This window comes from Schistocerca cancellata, chromosome 5 (genome assembly GCF_023864275.1).
Source record: "Schistocerca cancellata isolate TAMUIC-IGC-003103 chromosome 5, iqSchCanc2.1, whole genome shotgun sequence".
Lineage (NCBI taxonomy): Eukaryota > Metazoa > Arthropoda > Insecta > Orthoptera > Acrididae > Schistocerca > Schistocerca cancellata.
In genome coordinates, this window is record NC_064630.1 from 37,931,345 (window position 1) to 37,957,365 (window position 26,021).

Sequence of the window (26,021 nt, forward strand, 5' to 3'; positions counted from 1 at the left end):
CCTCTACAAATGTCAATGCTTGATAGTCTTCAACAAAGTCACTGTTTGTTGTCCTTAGTGAAACACGTTGTACGCTGTACACAAAATAAATTTTTAAAAAATTGTTGCGATCCACATATAAAATCTCTTTCTCATTCGCATCGAATGGAGGAAACTCGATACGTCTGCTCCGCACCGAAGTCCAACTAGACGCTCTCTGAGTCATTTCATTAGACTCAGCACTTCACTCCACCGATAACGGACAGAGCGAGGTGGCGCAGTGGCTAGCACACTGGACTCGCATTCGGGAGGACGGCCGTTCAAACCCGCGTCCGGCCGTCCTGATTTAGGTTTTCCGTGATTTCCCTATATCGCTTCAGGTAACTGCTGGGTTGTTTCCTGTGAGAGGGTACGGCCAATGTCCTTCCCCATCCTTCCCTAATCCAATGGAACCGATGACCTCGCCGTTTGGTCCCATCCCCCGAATCAGGCAACCACCCAGCCACCGACAATTAAGTCACATTTCGATGGTAACTGCTTTAAGGAGGTCTGGTGTCCTCGTTATTTACTGAAGTATGGAAGTGCAATGGCATGTTGCTTGCAAGGTATGTAGTGTGGTTCTCCAGCTTTCGATGAACAGTAATAGCTCCAAAATTTGAGATCCATCGAGTCTTCTGCGTCCGCAATACTCTTGCCCGATCACCCACACGTCATACACTGCCACACCAGCAACGCCTTTTTCTAGACGCTGTGTGGCCTAAATGCCTTATTTGTGCCTCCGTGACGTACTAGGTACCTGTCATGCTCAAAGTTCTGATTCCCATTACAGTCGGGTCATCGGGTTATTTGCCGGTCTCTGTGGCTGAGAGGTTCTAGGCGCTTCAGCCTGGAACCGCGCGACCGCTACGGTGGCAGGTTCGAATCCTGCCTCGGGAATGGATGTGTGTGATGTCCTTAGGTTAGTTAGGTTTAAGTAGTTCTAAGTTCTATGTGACTGATGACCTCTAAAGTTAAGTCCCATAGTGGTCAGAGCCATTTTTTTTCGGGTTATTCTAAACGAAACGCTGGTTCCTGCTCTAGATTGTGCCTGACGGTACCGGTTTGAATTACCGCGATCGACGGTTTAACATCTGCGTGTGCTTGTAGGCTGAATAAGAGAAATAGGCTTGCCTCCGCTTGATGGAACAATTTATTTACGAAACCCTGCGGTCGGAACAGACAATATTACACTGCAACCGATAACTCGTGCGAAGGCGTAAGAAAAGTTCAGTACGGTAAATTATTCCGTATCCGACTCACTTGGATTCACGCTTTCGCCACGGAGTAGAACGTGGAACTCAAATCAACAATCAAAGAAGAAAATACAGAACAAATGTCGCTTGTGTATAGGGTCTCTGGCGTCCAGCGGGAAAGTTTCACTGCACTGTATTTTCAAACACCTGCGCATGTCACGGCACTGGACGATGACAGAAGACCCCACAGTGCCCTCCAATAAAAAAGGAAACAGATTACCAAAGAAGGGGACTAACACAGAGAAGATTAACGCCATCGTAACGTCTAAATAGGCCAAGGAATTTCAAAAAATGGTTGAAATGGCTCTGAGCACTATGGGACTTAACATCTATGGTCATCAGTCCCCGAGAACTTAGAACTACTTAAACCTAACTAAGGACATCACACAACACCCAGTCATCACGAGGCAGAGAAAATCCCTAACCCCTCCAGGAATCGAACCAGGGAACCCGGCAAGGAATTTCCTTCAGGGTGATCGCGGAAGACCTTAAGTCATATCTAGCCTAGTGTTGTGATGCTGTGCTAGATCTTTCGGCCACGAGTAAACGCATTAGCAGGTAAGGAATTGGACACGTGGAACCATCGGCTTCAAGGGTCCCCTCACGTGTTGCAGCGCCAATGGAAGCGACCCAGATCCTGGAGGTGCTGGAGAAGCAGCTGGCGACTGCGGCTGGAGGCCGCGACCTGGAGGGACGGCCGCTGCTGCTGGTGCCCGCTCCAGCCGAGGCGCCGCCGCCCTCCGTGGAGGAGAACCTCGATATAACGCTCAGCTACATCACCTCCATATACAGGTGAGCACGGCTTGGCCGCGACAGACAACTTCTCAGGTCTGAGGGAAGTTCTGTAGTACACTCCGTTTTCTCACTTATGTTGTACATTCTCAATAACGTCCCGTAAATCTCCGTAGGCTTCTAAAGCACACATCCAACCAGTCTACATCAGTATTCCGCAAGCCACCTTATGGTGTGTGGTTCAAAATGGTTCAAATGGCTCTGAGCACTATGGGACTTAACATCTGTGGTCATCAGTCCCCTAGAACTTAGAACTACTTAAACCTAACTAACCTAAGGACATCACACACATCCATGCTCGAGGCAGGATTCGAACCTGCGACCGTAGCAGTCGCGCGGCTCCGGACTGAGCGCCTAGAACCGCGAGACCACCGCGGCCGGCTATGGTGTGTCGTGCCGGTTTTTTTGTGTAACACTGTCACTTCCTCAATTTCCTGTTTCAGTTTCGTATGATGCTCGGGAAAAACGATTGTTGGTAAGTCAATGCGTGAGCTTGATCTTTTTGCAAGGTATACATTGAAGGAAACAATATATCCGTTGTCTCTTCTAGGAACGTATTCTACCGGAATTTGAACATTAAACGACACCGCGACACACAACGCATTTCTCGCAGCTTCTGCCACTAGACTGGACGGGTGTGTCCATAACGTTTTTGGGCTTTCAAAACCAACCTGTGACGAAATGCAGTGTTCTTTTTTGGATCTTGTCTATTTCCTCTATGAGTGCTTCCTGGTAAGAATACTGTGCGAGGTGGTCCTGTGATTAGTACACCGACTCATATTCGTGAGAACGACGGTTCTGTTTCGCTGTCTCCGTTCGGCAGTGGATCGGCGAGGACATCTTGTTTGCGTCTCGTCCAAGAAGTAGAGAGCGCGCGTAGTTTGTTTACCTTCTCATCGCAGGTTTACTCGAGTCTGTTGACACTGACTCGTTATGGCTCACTCTTATAGAAGAGCGACCGTCAAGATCAGCTTCCGACCCGACCACGCACAACAACAAACCTTCGAAATCGAACGCTTTTACCGTGGCGAAGTTCAACTTGAACCACATCACATCGTCGACATCCCCTTATCCATCACAAGTAGCGTCATCTACGACAACGTGGTCAATGACGTGACACGTGATGCTGTTGTAAGCAGATGTGGAAATACTCTTGAGTTCTAATACTCTTATGGCCACATCAGGGCACTAACAGTCGAGTACGTGAGACTAGGATTATGCACTCTACATGTCTGTGAACTCACATTCGAAGTGCTGCCAAACATAGTCACTACAGCTTTCCGACTGTGTGGAGTGTTCATTAGCCACATGGCAGAAAAATGGAACGCCTTCGGGACGTAGCGGTTCTCAGAGGCATATGGCAAGTAAATATTGAATTAAAAATACATAAATCGTCCTAGTAATAACTACATCTCTCGAGTAAAAGAATTTAAATATTTAGGTGAATGGATTGCAGAAAATTGTAATGAAAAGAAATCTGTCAGATCAAGAGTCCAGAAAATGGAGATGGCGTTTCAGTTAACAAAAAACATTTACAACGAAAAGAGTCTCTCGTGGAACTGCAAAATACGACACTACACAACAGTAATTAGACCCGAAGCTCTCTACGCATCTGTGACACTAAACCTTCAACACAGAACACTAAAAGAGTAATTACAAGTGAAAGAACGTAAGATAATGAGGAAAATCCTAGGACCAAGAACTAAAGATGGGGTACATTATCCAAAACCCAATGCAGAAATATATAAAAATATCTACAAAATAACAGACACAATGCGCATGAGAAGAATCCAATTCATGGGGCACTTAGAAAGAATGGACTCAAACAGGTTAACCCACAAAATCCATACATTTTTAAAGAACAAAACTACAAGACCGAACTGGTACAAACAGACGGAAAAAGACCTGAGAGAATTAGGATCTCCAAATCTACATGATAGAAATGAAATCAGAAAAATCACAAACACACGGGGTTTTGAGGAAGAAGAGAGAAAAACTAACCGACATACATGGTCTACGCAACGAAAGCTAGCCCATTCGTTGTTTATGGAGGAATACTGGGCGAAAAGGAAGGCCAACAAATGTTGATTACGCGTGGTCCTAAGTGATCCATCCGCGAAGAAGAAGAAGAAGAAGAAGTGGATGTAGGGCGATCATGGTGTACGATGGACAGGCCGGCCGGAGTGGCCGTGCGGTTCTAGGCGCTTCAGTCTGGAACCGAGCGACCGCTGCGGTCGCAGGTTCGAATCCTGCCTCGGGCATGGATGTGTGTGCTGTCCTTAGGTTAGTTAGGTTTAATTAGTTCTAAGTTCTAGGCGACTGATGACCTCAGAAGTTAAGTCGCATAGTGCTCAGAGCCATTTGAACCATTTTGTACGATGGACAGCCATCTACTTGTTCTAGTTACGGCCAGAACAACTTGGAAGAAAGGGAACATCAGACTGGAAAACTGTAGCAAGTTTAGAATTGACCGACATCATGCCCGAGTCGTCTGAGATTGAGGAAGGCCGCCCATCGACTTCGCAGGCGAATTTGGACGAGAGAAATGAACTCGACGCTAATTTGGTTCTGACCTCTGCTTTTCTCCCTGAGGGGGATGCGATGAAGGAACCACACATTCATTTGGACGTGGAAACCCACGTCCACGAACAGAGGACACCGCGTAAACATAAATAGCGACGCCATACATCCTCTGATGATTGCCTCCTGCCTCTGCCTCTACCCCAGTTGATGACCAGACGTCCGACGACACGGGAGACACGGATGACACTGGGTGTCCCCCAGCTGTTGCTCTCCCTGACTTCGACGCGGCCTATATGGCCTTTCGGACGAAAAGACTACTGGGTCAACACCCGACACATGACAGGAAGTAAGTGTGGATTCGGCTTTGGTCATCCAGCGCTCAGGTGCCCTACTGTAACCACGGTTAACTTACGGAAGTTAGACAGACGATAAGGAAGAAGATTCTATGCCCCACCATGGTGCATGAGGACAGGGCTGTCTCATCCCACACCTCGGTGCCTCCCTGGTAGCAACATCCCACGGCGCGGACACAGCCAGCAGGTGAAAGGCTACAGCGTTACAGCGACCTATCACTTAGAGACGATCAACATAAACATCATTCGGGCAAGTACAAAGATGTCGCTGTTCCAAGATATCTTCGATGCAGCAGACGTCTACATCTACATCTACATCTACATCCATACTCCGCAAGCCACCTGACGGTGTGTGGCGGAGGGTACCTTCAGTACCTCTATGGGTTCTCCCTTCTATTCCAGTCTCGTATTGTTCGTAGAAAGAAGGATTGTCGGTATGCCTCTGTGTGGGCTCTAACCTCTCTGATTTTATCCTCATGGTCTCTTCGCGAGATATACGTAGGAGGGAGCAATATACTGCTTGACTCTTCGTTGAAGGTATGTTCTCGAAACTTTGACAAAAGCCCGTACCGAGCTACTGAGCGTCTCTCCTGCAGAGTCTTCCACTGGAGTTTATCTATCATCTCCGTAACGCTTTCGCGATTACTAAATCATCCTGTAACGAACCGCGCTGCTCTCCGTTGGATCTTCTCTATATCTTCTATCAACCCTATCTGGTACGGATCCCACACTGCTGAGCAGTATTCAAGCAGTGGGCGAACAAGCGTACTGTAACCTACTTCCTTTGTTTTCGGATTGCATTTCCTTAGGATTCTTCCAATGAATCTCAGTCTGGCATCTGCTTTACCGACGATCAACATTATATGATCATTCCATTTTAAATCACTCCTAATGCGTACTCCCAGATAATTTATGGTATTAACTGCTTCCAGTTGCTGACCTGCTATTTTGTAGCTAAATGATAAAGGATCTATCTTTCTGTGTATTCTCAGCACATTACACGTGTCTACATTGAGATTCAATTGCCATTCCCTGCACCATGCGTCAATTCGCTACAGATCCTCCTGCATTTCAGTACAATTTTCCATTGTTACAACCTCTCGATACACCACAGCATCATCTGCAAAAAGTCTCAGTGAACTTCCGATGTCATCCACCAGGTCATTTATGTATATTGTGAATAGCAACGGTCCTATGACACTCCCCTGCGGCACACATGAAATCACTCTTACTTCGGAAGACTTCTCTCCATTGAGAATGACATGCTGCGTCCTGTTATCTAGGAAGTCCTCAATCCAGTCACACAATTGGTCTGATAGTCCATATGCTCTTACTTTGTTCATTAAACGACTGTGGGGAACTGTATCGAACGCCTTGCGGAAGTCAAGAAACACGGCATCTACCTGTGAACCCGTGTCTATGGCCCTCTGAGTCTCGTGGACGAATAGCGCGAGCTGGGTTTCACATGACCGTCTTTTTCGAAACCCATGCTGATTCCTACAGAGTAGATTTCTAGTCTCCAGAAAAGTCATTATACTCGAACACAATACGTGTTCCAAAATTCTACAACTGATCGACGCTAGAGATATAGGTCTATAGTTCTGCACATCTGTTCGACGTCCCTTCTTGAAAACGGGGATGACCTGTGCCCTTTTCCAATCCTTTGGAACGCTACGCTCTTCTAGAGACCTACGGTACACCGCAGCAAGAAGGGGGGCAAGTTCCTTCGCGTACTCTGTGTAAAATTGGACTGGTATCCCATCAGGTCCAGAGGCCTTTCCTCTTTTGAGCGATTTTAATTGTTTCTCTATTCCTCTGTCGTCTATTTCGATGTATACCATTTTGTCATCTGTGCGACAATCTAGAGAAGGAACTACAGTGCAATCTTCCTCTGTGAAACAACTTTGGAAAAAGACATTTAGTATTTCGGCCTTTAGTCTCTCATCCTCTGTTTCAGTACCATTTTGGTCACAGAGTGTCTGGACATTTTGTTTTGATCCACCTACCGCTTTGACATAAGACCAAAATTTCTTAGGATTTTCTGCCAAGTCAGTACATAGAACTTTACTTTCGAATTCATTGAACGCCCCTCGCATAGCCCTCCTCACACTACATTTCGCTTCGCGTAATTTTTGTTTGTCTGCAAGGCTTTGGCTATGTTTATGTTTGCTGTGAAGTTCTCTTTGCTTCCGCAGCAGTTTTCTAACTCGGTTGTTGTACCATGGTGGCTCTTTTCCATCTCTTACGATCTTGCTTGGCACATACTCATCTAACGCATAATGTACGACGATTTTGAACTTTGTCCACTGATCCTCAACACTATCTGTACTTGAGACAAAATTTTTGTGTTGAGCCAGCAGGTCTGTCTTTCTCCAAGAGGTCATCGTTGATGATTTCCTGGGTACATACGGTTATATGTCTCATGTGTTCCACTACTTGCCAACTAACAGTGGTGTCACAGTTCTTCTCAGGGAGGGCCTCGAGACGGGTGAAGAATTAGGTTGAAGTGATGGCGGTCATGATCTGGGGAAGCCTTTACGCAGACTGCTATAGACTCTAGTTAGAAAGAAATACAGAGACCTATTGAGCGAGCGAGGGGGGGGCATTGGTAAGCAGCGGGACTCGCATTCTCAAAAAGCGTGGCTCAAATCCTCTTCCGATCATGCGGAATTACGTTTCCCGCGATTTTCCTGAATCGCTTAAGCCGAATGTCGGAATAGTTTCTTTACAAGGGCAGGGCAGCTTTCCTTCACCGTCCTTTCACAATCCGGGCATGCGCTCTTTCACTAACAACCTAGTCGTGGGCGGGACGTTAAACGCTGATCGTCATTTCTTTTCCTTACTTAGCAATCTACTGCAAGACGACACCCATCCGCGTATTCAGCTAGAACTGAACGGTCTGGAATACAGCGAATCACTACATTACTTCCAAAACGTATCAGAGTGGTTCGACGAACTCGCTACAGACTAAAAGTAATTACCAGGCCTGTTGCGAAGAACACGTGTTCCTTGGACCGTGTTCCTGCAGCGCTCCGTCTGTCACGAGAGATGCTGGACTGTCACGGATCAGCTAGGCTCTCTGTCTCTTCGACACCTTCTCGAATCCCCGTCACTGTGACTCGACGTGAAAACAGCTGCGAAAGGAAACACTAACTCATTTCCTTTCTATCGTGAAATTATGTGGATAAGTAACAATGAGACCTTATCACAGGAGGAGAAGAAAATAATTGAAGACATTAAACTTTAATGCCTTCCACTACTAGTTACTTTAACCTGTGACTTGATAAGAGACTATGGGCCAGATTTTTATGCCATGACACATTACCCTTTTATATAGAGAGCGATCAAAAATCTCGGTTTGTTTTCCTACAGTGTACATGCAACGTATCGCGACTGCGATGCGAATATATAAGCAGCTACATCTAGGCAAGGGATTATGGTCACACTCGTGTCTTCCCAGCGTGCCTGCAGGTGTTGCGGGAATTTGAACTTTGGCGATGTTATTACCAACGCATCAGAACAGGACCGAAGTTCTGTTATTCTTTTCTAGGGTGCCGAAGAGCAGACACCAGTAGGCCTTGTTTGGAGAATGAAGATAATGTATGCGGGCAGCATGTCTGGCGAAAACCGCCGTTGTGCTGAATGATAACGCACGTCCACATATCACAGACATCGAAACGCGGAAGTTACACCAACCCAACTGGGAGACACTCGAGCACCCGTCCTACAGTACTGATGCGGTTCTCCCGCCTTCGGTCCCTTAAAAAAGGCCTTCAAGTGTTGAAGATTGTGTCGGACGAGCACAGCAGGCAGTCGCGGACTCCTTCACGCAGCAGGACACGGTGTTTGGCAAAACAACCTGGTGCGTCGCTGGTATGATTGGCTCAGGCTTACAGCGATTTTGCCTGATTGGCAAACCGATTCTTGACCGTACGGACTTCGAACGGAAACTTTTTGATCACCTCTTATACATAATCTAGGCAACGGCCTTGCCGAAGTGCGTACACCGGTTCCCGTCACATCACCGAAGTTAAGCGCTGCCGGGCGTGGCCGGCACTTGGATGGGTGACCATCCGGGCTGCCATGCGTTGCTGTCGTTTTTCTGGGTGCACTCAGTCTCGTGATACCAATTGAGCAGCTTCTTGACCGAATAGTAGCGGCTCTGGTCACAGAAAACCGTCATAACGATTAGGAGAGCGGTGTGCTGACCACATGCACCTCCTATCTGCATCCTTAGCTGAGGATGACACGGCGGTCGGATGGTTCCGATGGGCCACTTGTGGCCTGAAGATGGAGTGCTTATATATAATCTGACCCATATGTGAATAAGTGGAACCTGACTAACTTCAAGTTTCACAGTGGCAAGAACTTTCGCTAACTGGAACGAAATAATTAAAGTGGATTTGATAAAAGTTAACCTAAGACAAAACTGAATCTACACACTTTGCAACAAACCTCACCCAACTATTAAGTGTACGTATACATGAATTGTATCTTATACACTCCTGGAAATGGAAAAAAGAACACATTGACACCGGTGTGTCAGACCCACCATACTTGCTCCGGACACTGCGAGAGGGCTGTACAAGCAATGATCACACGCACGGCACAGCGGACACACCAGGAACCGCGGTGTTGGCCGTCGAATGGCGCTAGCCGCGCAGCATTTGTGCACCGCCGCCGTCAGTGTCAGCCAGTTTGCCGTGGCATACGGAGCTCCATCGCAGTCTTTAACACTGGTAGCATGCCGCGACAGCGTGGACGTGAACCGTATGTGCAGTTGACGGACTTTGAGCGAGGGCGTATAGTGGGCATGCGGGAGGCCGGGTGGACGTACCGCCGAATTGCTCAACACGTGGGGCGTGAGGTCTCCACAGTACATCGATGTTGTCGCCAGTGGTCGGCGGAAGGTGCACGTGCCCGTCGACCTGGGACCGGACCGCAGCGACGCACGGATGCACGCCAAGACCGTAGGATCCTACGCAGTGCCATAGGGGACCGCACCGCCACTTCCCAGCAAATTAGGGACACTGTTGCTCCTGGGGTATCGGCGAGGACCATTCGCAACCGTTTCCATGAAGCTGGGCTACGATCCCGCACACCGTTAGGCCGTCTTCCGCTCACGCCCCAACATCGTGCAGCCCGCCTCCAGTGGTGTCGCGACAGGCGTGAATGGAGGGACGAATGGAGACGTGTCGTCTTCAGCGATGAGAGTCGCTTCTGCCTTGGTGCCAATGATGGTCGTATGCGTGTTTGGCGCCGTGCAGGTGAGCGCCACAATCAGGACTGCATACGACCGAGGCACACAGGGCCAACACCCGGCATCATGGTGTGGGGAGCGATCTCCTACACCGGCCGTACACCACTGGTGATCGTCGAGGGGACACTGAATAGTGCACGGTACATCCAAACCGTCATCGAACCCATCGTTCTACCATTCCTAGACCGGCAAGGGAACTTGCTGTTCCAACAGGACAATGCACGTCCGCATGTATCCCGTGCCACCCAACGTGCTCTAGAAGGTGTAAGTCAACTACCCTGGCCAGCAAGATCTCCGGATCTGTCCCCCATTGAGCATGTTTGTGACTGGATGAAGCGTCGTCTCACGCGGTCTGCACGTCCAGCACGAACGCTGGTCCAACTGAGGCGCCAGGTGGAAATGGCATGGCAAGCCGTTCCACAGGACTACATCCAGCATCTCTACGATCGTCTCCATGGGAGAATAGCAGCCTGCATTGCTGCGAAAGGTGGATATACACTGTACTAGTGCCGACATTGTACATGCTCTGGTGCCTGTGTCTATGTGCCTGTGGTTCTGTCAGTGTGATCATGTGATGTATCTGACCCCAGGAATGTGTCAATAAAGTTTCCCCTTCCTGGGACAATGAATTCACGGTGTTCTTATTTCAATTTCCAGGAGTGTAGATGCAAACTGTGATATGCAAATTTCTTTCTCTCTATATCCTCCAAGATCTATCGAACTGAAAAGATGTGAGCTGCTGTTGTATCTTAAATGTACATAGCATACAATCATGTAAATACAGTGAATATATGTGATCCAATGACCATCTCACAATAATCTAGACTGAAATCGGTTGAATATGCCCAATTCAAAATCAGAAGGCAAGAGTCCGTAATAGAAGGTAGGATCTGCACTTGGACATCACAGTGGCAAGCAGAAGGCAAGAGCGTGGGTGGTAGAAGTGCCCACCAGCTGCAGAATGACCCCACTATTGGGACAAGGAGGGTATGGGAACAAAGTACCATTATCCAAGATGGCGACGATGACGTCATTCAAGATGGCGGCCGTGACTAATCAAGATGGCGGCCGTGACTAATCAAGATGGCGGCCGTGACGTCAATCAATATGGCAGATTTTGGCGCGAAAGTGCCACGCCCCCCTGCCCCAGTTAAATGACGCAAAGATCAAATTCCGGCAGGATAATGCATCACACTCTGGTTATCTCTACTAGGCAAGGAAAATGGTGGGAAATAGTACTTCTCTTTATTATTTAACCAATTTCAAGCAGATGTGTTCCCCACTGGGTCTGGACTCCAACTAACTTAGTTCATATCGTCACCACCAGAGGACACAAGATCGTCTGCTCTCTCTCTCTCTCCCAGGCGTCATAACCGGACACTCACTGTGGCAGTTGGCCTCTGGAGCTCGTGGTGAACACACTGGGTGCAGCCATCTTGAATAACGGTACTTGTATCATCATCTGACGTTAGGAGAGCGCCCTCTGGTAGCACCGATATGAACTAAGCCAGTTGGAGGCCAGACCTAGTGGCTAACACATCTGCTTGAAATTGGTTAAATAATAAAGAGAAGTCCTTTTTCCCTTCCACTTTGCTTGCTTAGTAGAGATAACCGGTCTGTGACGCACTTTTTTTTTTTTTTTTTTTTTTTTTTTTTTCCAGTCTACTGACTGGTTTGATGCGGCCCGCCACGAATTCCTTTCCTGTGCTAACCTCTTCATCTCAGAGTAGCACTTGCAACCTACGTCCTCAATTATTTGCTTGACGTATTCCAACCTCTGTCTTCCTCTACAGTTTTTGCCCTCTACAGCTCCTTCTAATACCATGGAAGTCATTCCCGCATGTCTTAGCAGATGTCCTATCATCCTGTCCCTTCTCCTTATCAGTGTTTTCTACATATTCCTTTCCTCTCCGATTCTGCGTAGAACCTCCTCGTTCCTTACCTTATCAGTCCACCTAAATTTCAACATTCGTCTATAGCACCACATCTCAAATGTTTCGATTCTCTTCTGTTCCGGTTTTCCCACAGTCCATGTTTCACTACCATACAATGCTGTACTCCAGACGTACATCCTCAGAAATTTCTTCCTCAAATTAAGGCCGGTATTTGATATTAGTAGACTTCTCTTGGCCAGAAATGCCTTTTTTGCCATAACGAGTCTGCTTTTGATGTCCTCCTTGCTCCGTCCGCCATTGGTTATTTTACTGCCTAGGTAGCAGAATTCCTTAACTTCATTGACTTCGTGACCATCAATCCTGATGATAAGTTTCTCGCTGTTCTCATTTCTACTACTTCTCATTACCTTCGTCTTTCTCCGATTTACTCTCAAACCATACTGTGTACTCATTAGACTGTTCATTCCGTTCAGCAGATCATTTAATTCTTCTTCACTTTCACTCAGGATAGCAATGTCATCAGCGAATCGTATCATTGATATCCTTTCACCTAGTATTTTAATTCCACTCCTGAACCTTTCTTTTATTTTCATCATTGCTTGCTCGATGTACAGATTGAAGAGTAGGGGCGAAAGGCTACAGCCTTGTCTTACACCCTTCTTAATACGAGCACTTCGTTCTTGATCGTCCATTCTTATTATTCCCTCTTGGTTGTTGTACATATTGTATATGACCCGTCTCTCCCTATAGCTTACCCCTACTTTTTTCAGAATCTCGAACAGCTTGCACCATTTTATATTGACGAACGCTTTTTTCCAGGTCGACAAATCCTATGAAAGTGTCTTGATTTTTCTTTAGCCTTGCTTCCATTATTAGCCGTAACGTCAGAATTGCCTCTCTCGTCCCTTTACTTTTCCTAGAGCCAAACTGATCGTCACCTAGCGCATTCTCAATTTTCTTTTCCATTCTTCTGTATATTATTCTTGTAAGCAGCATCGATGCATGAGCTGTTAAGCTGATTGTGCGATAATTCTCGCACTTGTCAGCTCTTGCCGTCTTCGGAATTATGTGGATGATGCTTTTCCGAAAGTCAGATGGTATATCGCCAGACCCATATATCCTACACACCAACGAGAATAGTCTTTATGTTGCCACTTCACCCAATGATTTTAGAAATTCTGATGGAATGTTATCTATCCCTTCTTCCTTATTGGACCGTAAGTCCTCCAAAGCTCTTTTAAATTCCGATTCTAATACTGGATCCCCATATCTCTTCTAAATCGACTCCTGTTTCTTCTTCTATCACATCAGACAAATCTTCACCCTCATAGAGGCTTTCAATGTATTCTTTCCACCTATCTGCTCTCTCCTCTGCATTTAACAGTGGAATTCCCGTTGCACTCTTAATGTTACCAGCGTTGCTTTTAATGTCACCAAAGGTTGTTTTGACTTTCCTGTATGCTGAGTCTGTCCTTCCGACAATCATATCTTTTTCGATGTCTTCACATTTTTCCTGCAGCCATTTCGTCTTAGCTTCCCTGCACTTCCTATTTATTTCATTCCTCAGCGACTTGTATTTCTGAATTCCTGATTTTCCCGGAACATGTTTGTACTTCCTCCTTTCATCAATCAACTGAAGTATTTCTTCTGTTACCCATGGTTTCTTCGCAGCTACCTTCTTTGTACCTACGTTTTCCTTCCCAACTTCTGTGATGGCCCTTTTTAGAGATGTCCATTCCACCTCGACTGTACTGCCTACTGCGCTATTTCTTATTCCTGTATCTATAGCGTTAGAGAACTTCAGACGTATCTCGTCATTCCTTAATACTTCCGTTCCCACTTCTTTGCGTATTGATTCTTCCTGACTAATGTCTTGAACTTCAGCCTACTCTTCATCACTACTATATTGTGATCTGAGCCTATATCTGCTCCTGGGTACGCCTTACAATCCAGTATCTGATTTCGGAATCTCTGTCTGACCATGATGTAATCTAATTGAAATCTTCCCGTATCTCCCGGCCTTTTCCAAGTATACGTCCTCCTCTTGTGATTCTTGAACAGGGTATTCGCTATTACTAGCTGAAACGTGTTACAGAACTCAATTAGTCTTTCTCCTCTTTCATTCCTTGTCCCAAGCCCATATTCTCCTGTAACCTTTCTTCTACTCCTTCCCCTACAACTGCATTCCAGTCGCCCATGACTATTAGATTTTCGTCCCCCTTTACATACTGCATTACCCTTTCAATATCCTCATACACTTTCTCTATCTGTTCATCTTCAGCTTGCGACGTCGGCATGTATACCTGAACTATCGTTGTCGATGTTGGTCTGCTGTCGATTCTGATTAGAACAACCCGGTCACTGAACTGTTCACAGTAACACACCCTCTGCCCTACCTTCCTATTCATAACGAATCCTACACCTGTTATACCATTTTCTGCTGCTGTTGATATTACCCGATAGTCATCTGACCAGAAATCCTTGTCTTCCTTCCACTTCACTTCACTAACCCCTACTATATCTAGATTGAGCCTTTGCATTTCCCTTTTCAGATTTTCTAGTTTCCCTACCACGTTCAAGCTTCTGACATTCCATGCCCCGACTCGTAGAACGTTATCCTTTCGTAGATTATTCAATCTTTTTCTCATGGTAACCTCTCCCTTGGCAGTCCCCTCCCGGAGATCCGAATGGGGGACTATTCCGGAATCTTTTGCCAATGGAGAGATCATTACAGGCCACATGTCCTTTGGATACACTTTACGTGTATTTAATGCAGTGGTTTCCATTGCCTTCTGCATCCTCATGTCGTTGATCATTGCTGATTCTTCTGCCTTTTCTGCAATTTCGCACCCCTAGGACAAGAGAGTGCCCTGAACCTCTATCCGCTCCTCCGCCATCTTTGACAAGGCCGTTGGCAGAATGAGGCGGACTTCTTATGTCGGAAGTCTTCGGCCGCCAATGCTGATTATTTATCAAAATTTAGGCAGTGGCGGGGATCGAACCCAGGACCGAAGACGTTTTGATTATGAATCAAAGACGCTACCCCTAGACCACGGGTGACGCATTATCCTGCTTGAATTTGAACTTTGCGCCATTTTTCTGTGGCAGGGTCTGTCACTTTCGAACCAAAATTCAAACTTCCCGCCAAAATCCGCCATCTTGGTTGACGTCACGGCCGCCATCTTGGATGACGTCATCGCCGCCATCTTGGATAACGGTTCTTTGTTCTCGTAACTCCCTTGTCCCAATACTGACCCCAGTCTGCCAGTGATGCGGCCTCACGAAGTCTCCAACTGACGCTCTCCTGCCAAGACTTAGATAACTTGCAAAGGCATGGCTCCCAGTATCCACCCAGGAATTTAGTACCCCACCAGACAGATAAGTGACTACAGATTTTTCTGACAGGCAAGTGGATATCTGTACGTGAATATGCAGTATGAGAGGCGTCTAAAGACAGCCACCTTTTAAATTGTTCAGTTGTTACTGTAAATCAATATCTACCTAAAAGACAAGTCTTCAAATTTGGCTCTAAATAAAGCAGTGCTATGAACTCCCAACCATTAACAATTTCATGTATGAGAAGGTGCAAGAAAGTAACCCTATGGTACTGGACATGACTCAGTCGTCGTTTCAACATAGCTGCAGCCTAAGCCTTAATGTATCCTTATGGAGCTGACCTTATATTGTTATTTAAGTAAACTCGTAGGGCAGAACACTGACTTTATCAACAGTAAAAAAAAAAGCTGATGAGAAGGAAAACGGTTCGGTGCGAGGTGGCAGATTTCGGCGGGATCACATTTGTTTTCAAGAACGAGATTGCTACAATAAAAGTATCTCATAGAACTTCCTAAGCGACAAATCTTTCTGCAAGAGGACTGTGAAGCAATAGAAACAGGCGAAGTGAATAAAAGTTTAACAAGCGAAGTAACCAGCGACGATAAAGGGCGTGTGGATGAAGATTTTTCAAATGTAAAATGAGACACGTTACTAGAGATTTGTTCATAAAAACTTATGCCATGTAACAGTTCTCAGAAAAATTTTCCAGCACTCTCTGCTAATAAAATGTATCACCTCCAAACGAAACTGTATTTTCTTTCGAATTAAACTAATTTTCTTGGAGCAGAAAGCTTGAATTAGTTGTGACGTACTCTAGAATTGTTCGTCACCGTGTGATCGCTTTCATTTGAAAACGTCTTTGCTCTCAGTATCCCAGCCTCCAGGGCGAGTTGTCTTGAGCCTGGTGACAGTGTCCAGTGTCTCCCAGTCTGTGATGCTGGTCAACGCAGGAAATTTATGAAGCGTTTTTTTGTGTAGTCTTTACTTTTTGTCCTTGCCTGGTGCTGATATTGACTTTTTCCTATCCTGTGTTGTTACTGGCGTGCATATACACCCACTCTAGACAGTGTTCTCAGCCATCTGTTTTACTTAATCTTGAACTTCTGTGTGTTATAATTCCCCCCCCCCCCTGTTGTTGCTTCCATTCATTGACAACTGCCGGATTCTCTAGTATACATACATCACAGACCTTCCTCTTCGTTTGGTAACAGTTTCCGGAAACATTATTTGTTGGCATATTTAATATGTCTATATTTAATTCTTTACCCATTCACTAAATAGTTAACGTTATTGGATCGACCACACTTCAGATTGTTTTTGAAATTGCATCCAGTTTCCTTATCTCTATGGTGATGCCAAACGTGCCACTCCAGATTGTAGTACTGCTCTCTTTGTGGTCTCTTCGTTTCGATATTGTATCGCATCTTGCTTCCTGTGCAGCACAGTCTTCAACTTGCTTTAATTAATTCTCTTCAGTTTGCGTCTTTTGCTGGTTTTTCTTCTCGTTTCTGCCGCTCTCGTCACTATCATTACTGTGACCTTTGACCTTAGTCTCAGTTCCAACACAGGATGCGGCGTTCCTTTCTCTTCCCCGAAACTGAACGCTACGCTGACGGCCGTACTTCAGAGCCAAATACTTCACCGTACTTTCCCTCGTGGTGTAAGGTACCTGCATGAGTGCATCGTGTCACATCGTCGACGGCAAGAACTCTAAGCGGCAAATCAAATTCCATATATTCCCGCCCTGCTATCAATATTACCAGTTAAAAAGTGACCATCTGGTATGCTGTCCGTGAGACATAGACAATAATAATTAGCTTCCATCTGCTTTCAGCCTTAATCACGTTCTCAAAGTCTTAGAAAGTTTGTACACTGGATCTGATTTTACTAACCTTTATAGAGTTCTTTGCTCTGCCTTGGAAACATCACAACCTTTCACAGTCTCCTCCGAATACGCAAATAATGAAGTTCACTAGTTCTGTAACTCTCGAAACACTGCAGTAAATTTTTCAAGCATACGTCAGTAACTCAATAAGCAATTAATAAAATACTCCACTAAAGTCTGTCTGAATCGTTGCTTTTCTCCTGTTTCCTAGCCAAATCTGTTAGCTAATGTCCACTACTCGTCCGTGACGGAAGAACACTGGAAAGGTGAAGTACTGCGAGAAGCGAAGCTGTGGGCACCTACTTGAGCAGTTTAGTCTATAAGGGCAGTGCCCCCGAAGGCGAGGTTCCGAGTTAAGGTTCCAGCATAGTGCTTTAATCTGCCATAATATTTCAAAACATGTGTCTTAGTTTCGTTTATAGTCGTATAGAATGACAAGTTAAACAAACTACATACGGAACATTTATTTGTTATTAGTAGCGTTTCGACAATTTCATTCATTTATGCTCTGGTGAAAAAATGTGATACATAGTTGATGTGGAAGCTCTATGTATTTGATTTCACTTCTAGTAGGCGTTGCTTCAGCGTTGCGAATGGTCACTATGAATATTACAACAAATTAGTAGTATTCGTAACAGTTAATGTCGCGCATTAATTACAAAAATGTTGCTTGTTTGGTTAACAGTATATAACAGGCTATCCAGTTCGCAATAGGCATATAAAGAGATTCTACTAGATACCGTTTTGTTACGTAGGCGAAGAGATTATTTTCAGATCCATTCATACTCCTTTGTTCCTGAAGTGGCATTTGTTCCTTTGTCTCTAGTCACCAACAGCGCGACTGCCCTGTCTTAACTTACATAAAATATGTTATGTCCGCCTTTATCAGCACAACTAAAAACTGCACACATCTTTTAATAGCCTAAAATTAGTGGGTTTTGTGTATTTCATTTACACGTGATAGGCTTTAGTAGTTGCGAGCTTGCGAAGTCTGCTGATGGCTGTATTCCACCTGGCTTGTCTGCCAAGCATTAAAAACGTTATCTCGGCTGAATTTGGATGTAACTGCCATGTTGGCATGATTATGACTATGATGACAACGGCTGTACAGAAAGTCCAATCCATTCGTACTAAAAAATACGAAGCAATACTTTTACAAATTTTGAACGCAGATTTCTCACACAAAAAATAAGTAAAACGCCCGTACAAAATTATGTCCGAAAAACTGTCGTTTCTTGTGTTATTAGTGAATATTTGTTAACCGAGATTTGACAGTAAAGTGCAACTGAAGTTCGTAACGAATAATTAAAATTTATTTCATTGATAGTCTAATGATGTTATTGACGCTTATCAATATGCTAATGCACGTATTGCGTTGCTTTGTTACTGTAGAGAAGATACGTGATACGTGTCCCGCTAAATCATTGCACGGCTGATGCAAGTTTTAAGTACCCTCATAAAACGCAGATAGACGCGAGACTGTTTCACAACGCGTTTCCCGACAGAAGACAGCCACGTCAGCTAGCCTTGCTGCTTTTTATCATTGCGTTGCAGCAACGTGATCACCAGACCATACTGCGAGTCGACTTGCTCCTACCCCTGAGCAGCACTAACGCTTTCTGGCAGCTCTCGAAAATAGTGCGATGGATAGCCATACATTTTAAGACGTCGACAAAATGAAACTGCGACCGTGAAATCTGGTGACGGTTTCAGTCCTTCTCCACATATTCACCCTTCAATGCGATACATTTCTCCCAACGATAGGTATTCGGTAGACATCTTTGTTGTAGAAGTTTGCATTTTTGTGCTTGCGTCCTCGAAAAACACCTCGGCCTCATTCTGGAACTGCATGCCACGTGGTGGTTTGTTCATCCGAGGAAAGAGGAAGAAGTCACCGGGGCCATGTTAGGAGAATACATTGGAAGAAGCAAAATCTGACAGGCCACAGAAGCGAAGCGGCACGTGTGCCTGCATCTATCGTAAAACGAGCAGATGACAGTTCGGTCTTCGCATATATATATATATATATATATATATATATATATATATATATATACACACACTCCTGGAAATGGAAAAAAGAACACATTGACACCGGTGTGTCAGACCCACCATACTTGCTCCGGACACTGCGAGAGGGCTGTACAAGCAATGATCACACGCACGGCACAGCGGACACACCAGGAACAGCGGTGTTGGCCGTCGAATGGCGCTAGCTGCGCAGCATTTGTGCACCGCCGCCGTCAGTGTCAGCCAGTTTGCCGTGGCATACGGAGCTCCATCGCAGTCTTTAACACTGGCAGCATGCCGCGACAGCGTGGACGTGAACCGTATGTGCAGTTGACGGACTTTGAGCGAGGGCGTATAGTGGGCATGCGGGAGGCCGGGTGGACGTACCGCCGAATTGCTCAACACGTGGGGCGTGAGGTCTCCACAGTACATCGATGTTGTCGCCAGTGGTCGGCGGAAGGTGCACGTGCCCGTCGACCTGGGACCGGATCGCAGCGACGCACGGATGCACGCCAAGACCGTAGGATCCTACGCGGTGCCGTAGGGGACCGCACCGCCACTTCCCAGCAAATTAGGGACACTGTTGCTCCTGGGGTATCGGCGAGGACCATTCGCAACCGTCTCCATGAAGCTGGGCTACGGTCCCGCACACCGTTAGGCCGTCTTCCGCTCACGCCCCAACATCGTGCAGCCCGCCTCCAGTGGTGTCGCGACAGGCGTGAATGGAGGGACGAATGGAGACGTGTCGTCTTCAGCGAAGAGAGTCGCTTCTGCCTTGGTGCCAATGATGGTCGTATGCGTGTTTGGCGCCGTGCAGGTGAGCGCCACAATCAGGACTGCATACGACCGAGGCACACAGGGCCAACACCCGGCTTCATGGTGTGGGGAGCGATCTCCTACACTGGCCGTACACCACTGGTGATCGTCGAGGGGACACTGAATAGTGCACGGTACATCCAAACCGTCATCGAACCCATCGTTCTACCATTCCTAGACCGGCAAGGGAAATTGCTGTTCCAACAGGACAATGCACGTCCGCATGTATCCCGTGCCACCCAACGTGCTCTAGAAGGTGTAAGTCAACTACCCTGGCCAGCAAGATCCCCGGATCTGTCCCCCATTGAGCATGCTTGGGACTGGATGAAGCGTCGTCTCACGCGGTCTGCACGTCCAGCACGAACGCTGGTCCAACTGAGGCGCCAGGTGGAAATGGCATGGCAAGCCGTTCCACAGGACTACATCCAGCATCTCTACGATCGTCTCCATGGGAGAATAGCAGCCTGCATTGCTGCGAAAGGTGGATATACACTGTATTAGTGCCGACATTGTGCATGCTCTGTTGCCTGTGTCTATGTGCCTGTGGTTCTGTCAGTGTGATCATGTGATGTATCTGACCCCAGGAATGTGTCAATAAAGTTTCCCCTTCCTGGGACAATGAATTCACGGTATTCTTATTTCAATTTCCAGGAGTGTATATATATATATATATATATATATATATATATATATATATATATATATATATATATATATATATATATATATGTAAGACTTTTTCTTTTACGCTTTGTAGTTCACACGTTGCAAAGATTCTGCTACTGGGTAGGAACAGTGATCAAGTAAGACTGACCTTGGGGTTTTACTAAAATGTGGGAATGATGAAATAATATTTATCTATTGTGGAGAAGTGTTCGAAATTTGTACCGCACTGTTTGTAATGGATCTTTTATAAGCCTGTGTCCTTACTGATTGGACCTGGTACTTTCCTTTTCGTGGACGATGGAGGAAATGTGTTTTAATAGAGCTAACGTGGTAATTTTACACTCGCCCGTTGAGTAAACAGTGTGATTTACGAACTAGAAACATCCTTCAACTGCCGCTGGAGTGCGTTGCTATCGCGTATACCACGTTGAGGCCAACGTACCTTATGCACAAGTACACTCCTGGAAATTGAAATAAGAACACCGTGAATTCATTGTCCCAGGAAGGGGAAACTTTATTGACACATTCCTGGGGTCAGATACATCACATGGTCACACTGACAGAACCACAGGCACATAGACACAGGCAACAGAGCATGCACAATGTCGGCACTAGTACAGTGTATATCCACCTTTCGCAGCAATGCAGGCTGCTATTCTCCCATGGAGACGATCGTAGAGATGCTGGATGTAGTCCTGTGGAACGGCTTGCCATGCCATTTCCACCTGGCGCCTCAGTTGGACCAGCGTTCGTGCTGGACGTGCAGACCGCGTGAGACGACGCTTCATCCAGTCCCAAACATGCTCAATGGGGGACAGATCCGGAGATCTTGCTGGCCAGGGTAGTTGACTTACACCTTCTAGAGCACGTTGGGTGGCACGGGATACATGCGGACGTACATTGTCCTGTTGGAACAGCAAGTTCCCTTGCCGGTCTAGGAATGGTAGAACGATGGGTTCGATGACGGTTTGGATGTACCGTGCACTATTCAGTGTCCCCTCGACGATCACCAGTGGTGCACGGCCAGTGTAGGAGATCGCTCCCCACACCATGAAGCCGGGTGTTGGCCCTGTGTGCCTCGGTCGTATGCAGTCCTGATTGTGGCGCTCACCTGCACGGCGCCAAACACGCATACGACCATCATTGGCACCAAGGCAGAAGCGACTCTCTTCGCTGAAGACGACACGTCTCCATTCGTCCCTCCATTCACGCCTGTCGCGACACCACTGGAGGCGGGCTGCACGATGTTGGGGCGTGAGCGGAAGACGGCCTAACGGTGTGCGGGACCGTAGCCCAGCTTCATGGAGACGGTTGCGAATGGTCCTCGCCGATACCCCAGGAGCAACAGTGTCCCTAATTTGCTGGGAAGTGGCGGTGCGGTCCCCTACGGCACTGCGTAGGATCCTACGGTCTTGGCGTGCATCCGTGCGTCGCTGCGATCCGGTCCCAGGTCGACGGGCACGTGCACCTTCCGCCGACTGTACTGTGGAGACCTCACGCCCCAGGTGTTGAGCAATTCGGCGGTACGTCCACCCGGCCTCCCGCATGCCCACTATACGCCCTCGTTCAAAGTCCGTCAACTGCACATACGGTTCACGTCCACGCTGTCGCGGCATGCTACCAGTGTTAAAGACTGCGATGGAGCTCCGTATGCCACGGCAAACTGGCTGACACTGACGGCGGCGGTGCACAAATGCTGCGCAGCTAGCGCCATTCGACGCCAACACCGCTGTTCCTGGTGTGTCCGCTGTGCCGTGCGTGTGATCATTGCTTGTACAGCCCTCTCGCAGTGTCCGGAGCAAGTATGGTGGGTCTGACACACCGGTGTCAATGTGTTCTTTTTTCCATTTCCAGGAGTGTATATATATATATATATATATATATAATTTTTTTTTTTTTTTTTTTTTTTTTTTTTTTTTTTTTTTTTTTTTTTTTTTTGCTCTTGTGAACCCACGTGTCTCCACTGCTTGATTTGCCTGTACTGTCTAAGGGTCATAACGACAGTCCCTGCACTCGTCCATCGTGTTGAGGCGGCTAAAGAGGTCATCTGCGTTGGCCCGACGCCGCTGCAACATTTCAGCTGTTGCCTCGCTTCGTCGGGATTGTTGAATGGGTGGGCGCAGCGGCCGCTAACCTTTGTTAAGTTCAAAGAGACCTGCAAGTCGTTGAAAACAGGTCCACAATTGATCCTCACCTTTTTTCCACTACCGCCTCAACTGGGATACGCCGGTGTTTGAGCACGAGAGACACCCCTTCTCACTCCCGGTGCATCATAAAAGAGACGCTTTGCCAATTCGTTGTTCATCATTTAGGCCTGTCTGACCACAGTGGAAACGTCTGCGCCTTGTCAGTCAGCGGTGCATTGTTGCCGTGCATTTGTACGAACTCAGCATGGATGGTCGACTCGTTGTTGCCCTTCAAATGCAGGAAACCTATGGTTGTATGATACTCCACAGTATCAAAGGGCTGCGCAATTTTGTTTTGGACGCTTTAGCCGCCTGTTACGGTATTGTGGCGAGATAATTTCAGTGTGTAGCAGGAGTGCAGACACGCACCTGCGAAACAAAAAATTATGTTCCTAACTTCATTCTAGAATAAAACTTATGATTACTCGCATACATGACACATCAATGTATCACGTGACACACCTCAGATTGTCCCATGGTGGGTACTTCACGGGCAGTTCATGTATCCGTATCACCTTGACACGTCCAAGGGCGCTCACCGACCAGGCGAGAGCTTTTGTCTGTTTTGTGTTGCACAGCACGCTCTAATTCAAGACAGAGACCAGCAATAGTTTAAAATTAATGTGTGGACTGGAGCTGTACGTGACTTAATGGCACATCCATATGGTTTACCAACACGTCTTACGCAGCTGCTGTATACGAGAACCTTACTCAAAAGACCCATCCATAAGTGCTGCAGAATGTTTCTCTGCTAGTAACAGGAAGAGTGTAGTTATGTACAAGTACGACTTAACTCCAGCATATTGTAGTCCCATTGTTTAAGATGCTCTGGAAGGTGTCTACCATGACGTATGATATGGTAGCGGAAGACAAGTTTCATGGTCTGTACGTCCTCCCAACCTCAATCATGTAATGGACCAGCGAAAACTGTTTATTCAGCAAACATTCGTAACGGAGAGATGCTTCAACACTGTCTTATCAAAGCCTGCGAAATCATTTGAATCCTTCGGGGATGTTTGAGAGGGTGCGGTGGGTCATTACGCGATGAGTACATGCTCATATAGTATCAAGAGAAGGATATTTTGAACCTAACTCGGTACTTTTTGACTTCAAAACTTTGCTAAATGTTTTTACGGCTGCATGTCAAGAGATGGGGATTTTCCGATACATGTTTATGTGGGCTACTTTCTGGTTCCAGTGAGAGGTATTAGACCTCGATGTCTGTGAAATTTCTTCTGATAACCCTTTCTAAACAAACGAGGAAAAACGGTACGGGAATAAAAATTTAGAAAACTCTGCTAGTAACAGGAAGAGTGTAGTTATGTACAAGTACGACTTTACTCCAGCATATTGTAGTCCCATTGTTTAAGATGCACTGGAAGGTGTCTACCATGACGTATGATATGGTAGCGGAAGACAAGTTTCATGGTCTGTACGTCCTCCCAACCTCAATCATGTAATGGACCAGCGTATGATGAGTCAATATTTAAAACACTGACTTCCGTACTGCACTCATTACCGCGTAATATAATCGATGCCAGCTACTTAAGAAAAGGAGCACAACCATTTAAAATGTGTAGAAATGGATCAATTATCATCTTATTAATGTTATTATTTATTACGTTCTGGGTAATTTTAAATGAGCTAGATCGTTTCGGCTGCCAGACCTTTGCTGCACTCCCTGAGCACAAACTTGCAGACTAATAAGGGAGAAAAGAAGGTGCAACGTATATCACACCTTTACTAAGGGAAAATTAAAAATGACAGCGTCCAGAGTTGTTCAGAATATTTAGTATTAAATGAAATATAAATACAGATAGTCACTGAATATTTCTTTGCTTTCATAAACTAATTTTCAAGTTTTTTCAGAATCATTTTCGTATGATGCATTCAGAAGCTTACATACCCATGTTCGTAGGACTACGCGGCGTTGTGGCCGATAATAGTATCAACTTCGAACTCGTGGCTTCTATTGGAATTGCCTGTAAGTCACAGAGTTAAGCAATTTTCATTATCATTCTGTTTTTGTTACTGCTATTTTGCAGATACTGAGTATCACGAGAAAACGGCAAGAATCCATCATGTGCAGTACAATTGCCCATCATCGTGATACAAAAACGAATATACGGGGCCGTCAGCAGCAGTCTCAGAAGCTAGTAAGGGTGTTGCAGGATATGTTGTGCTGAGAAATACTTGTTAAGGAAAAAATTCGATATGTTTCCCCGTTTCCGAGTTAATTATAATTGCAGTTAGCCAATCAGGCCGTTGCGTGCGCTAATTCAAGCTGTCCGCCAGACAATTATTGTCACTTGTTCACAACCGAGTGGGGTGGCACAGTGGTTAGACACTGGACTCGCATTCGGCCATCCGGATTTAGGTTTTCCGTGCTTTCCCTAAATCACTCCAGGCAAATGCCGGGATGGTTCCTCTGAAAGAGCACGGCTGACTTCCTTCCCAATCCTTCCCTAATCCGATGAGACCGATGACCACGCTGTCTGGTCTCCTTCCCCAAACCAACCAACCACTTGTTCACATATCGTGCGTGACAGCGCACTAGACTGCTCGACCTTTGACTCGGGTTCGATCCGTACTACCGTCTCATATCCAATTTTTCCATCGCCCTCTTCTTCGATTTCAAGCAGCCAAAGGAAGAACACGTTTGGAGACACCGTCTCTGGAGGACCGCTTGAAACGGCGCTCAACGACCTGATGGCTGACTAATTCAGTATTAATTAACCCGAAAACGGTGGAACTATCGAATTTTTTTCTTGACGGTTATTTCTTTGCACAGCCTGATCCCTTACAAGCTCATCGGACTGTTTCTGACCAACCTGTATAAATTTCTGTCTGCTATATCTAAAAATCAGTATGGAAAGCCTCGAAAACTAATTCATGAAAATGAAGAAATATTTCTCAATTATCTGGTTACAATTGTTTTTATAAGTATAAGTCTCAAAACAGCATTTTCTACCAAGGAATAAGTCTGTTCAATAAATTGCCCAAGGAGATTAAAGAGATTACCAAAACG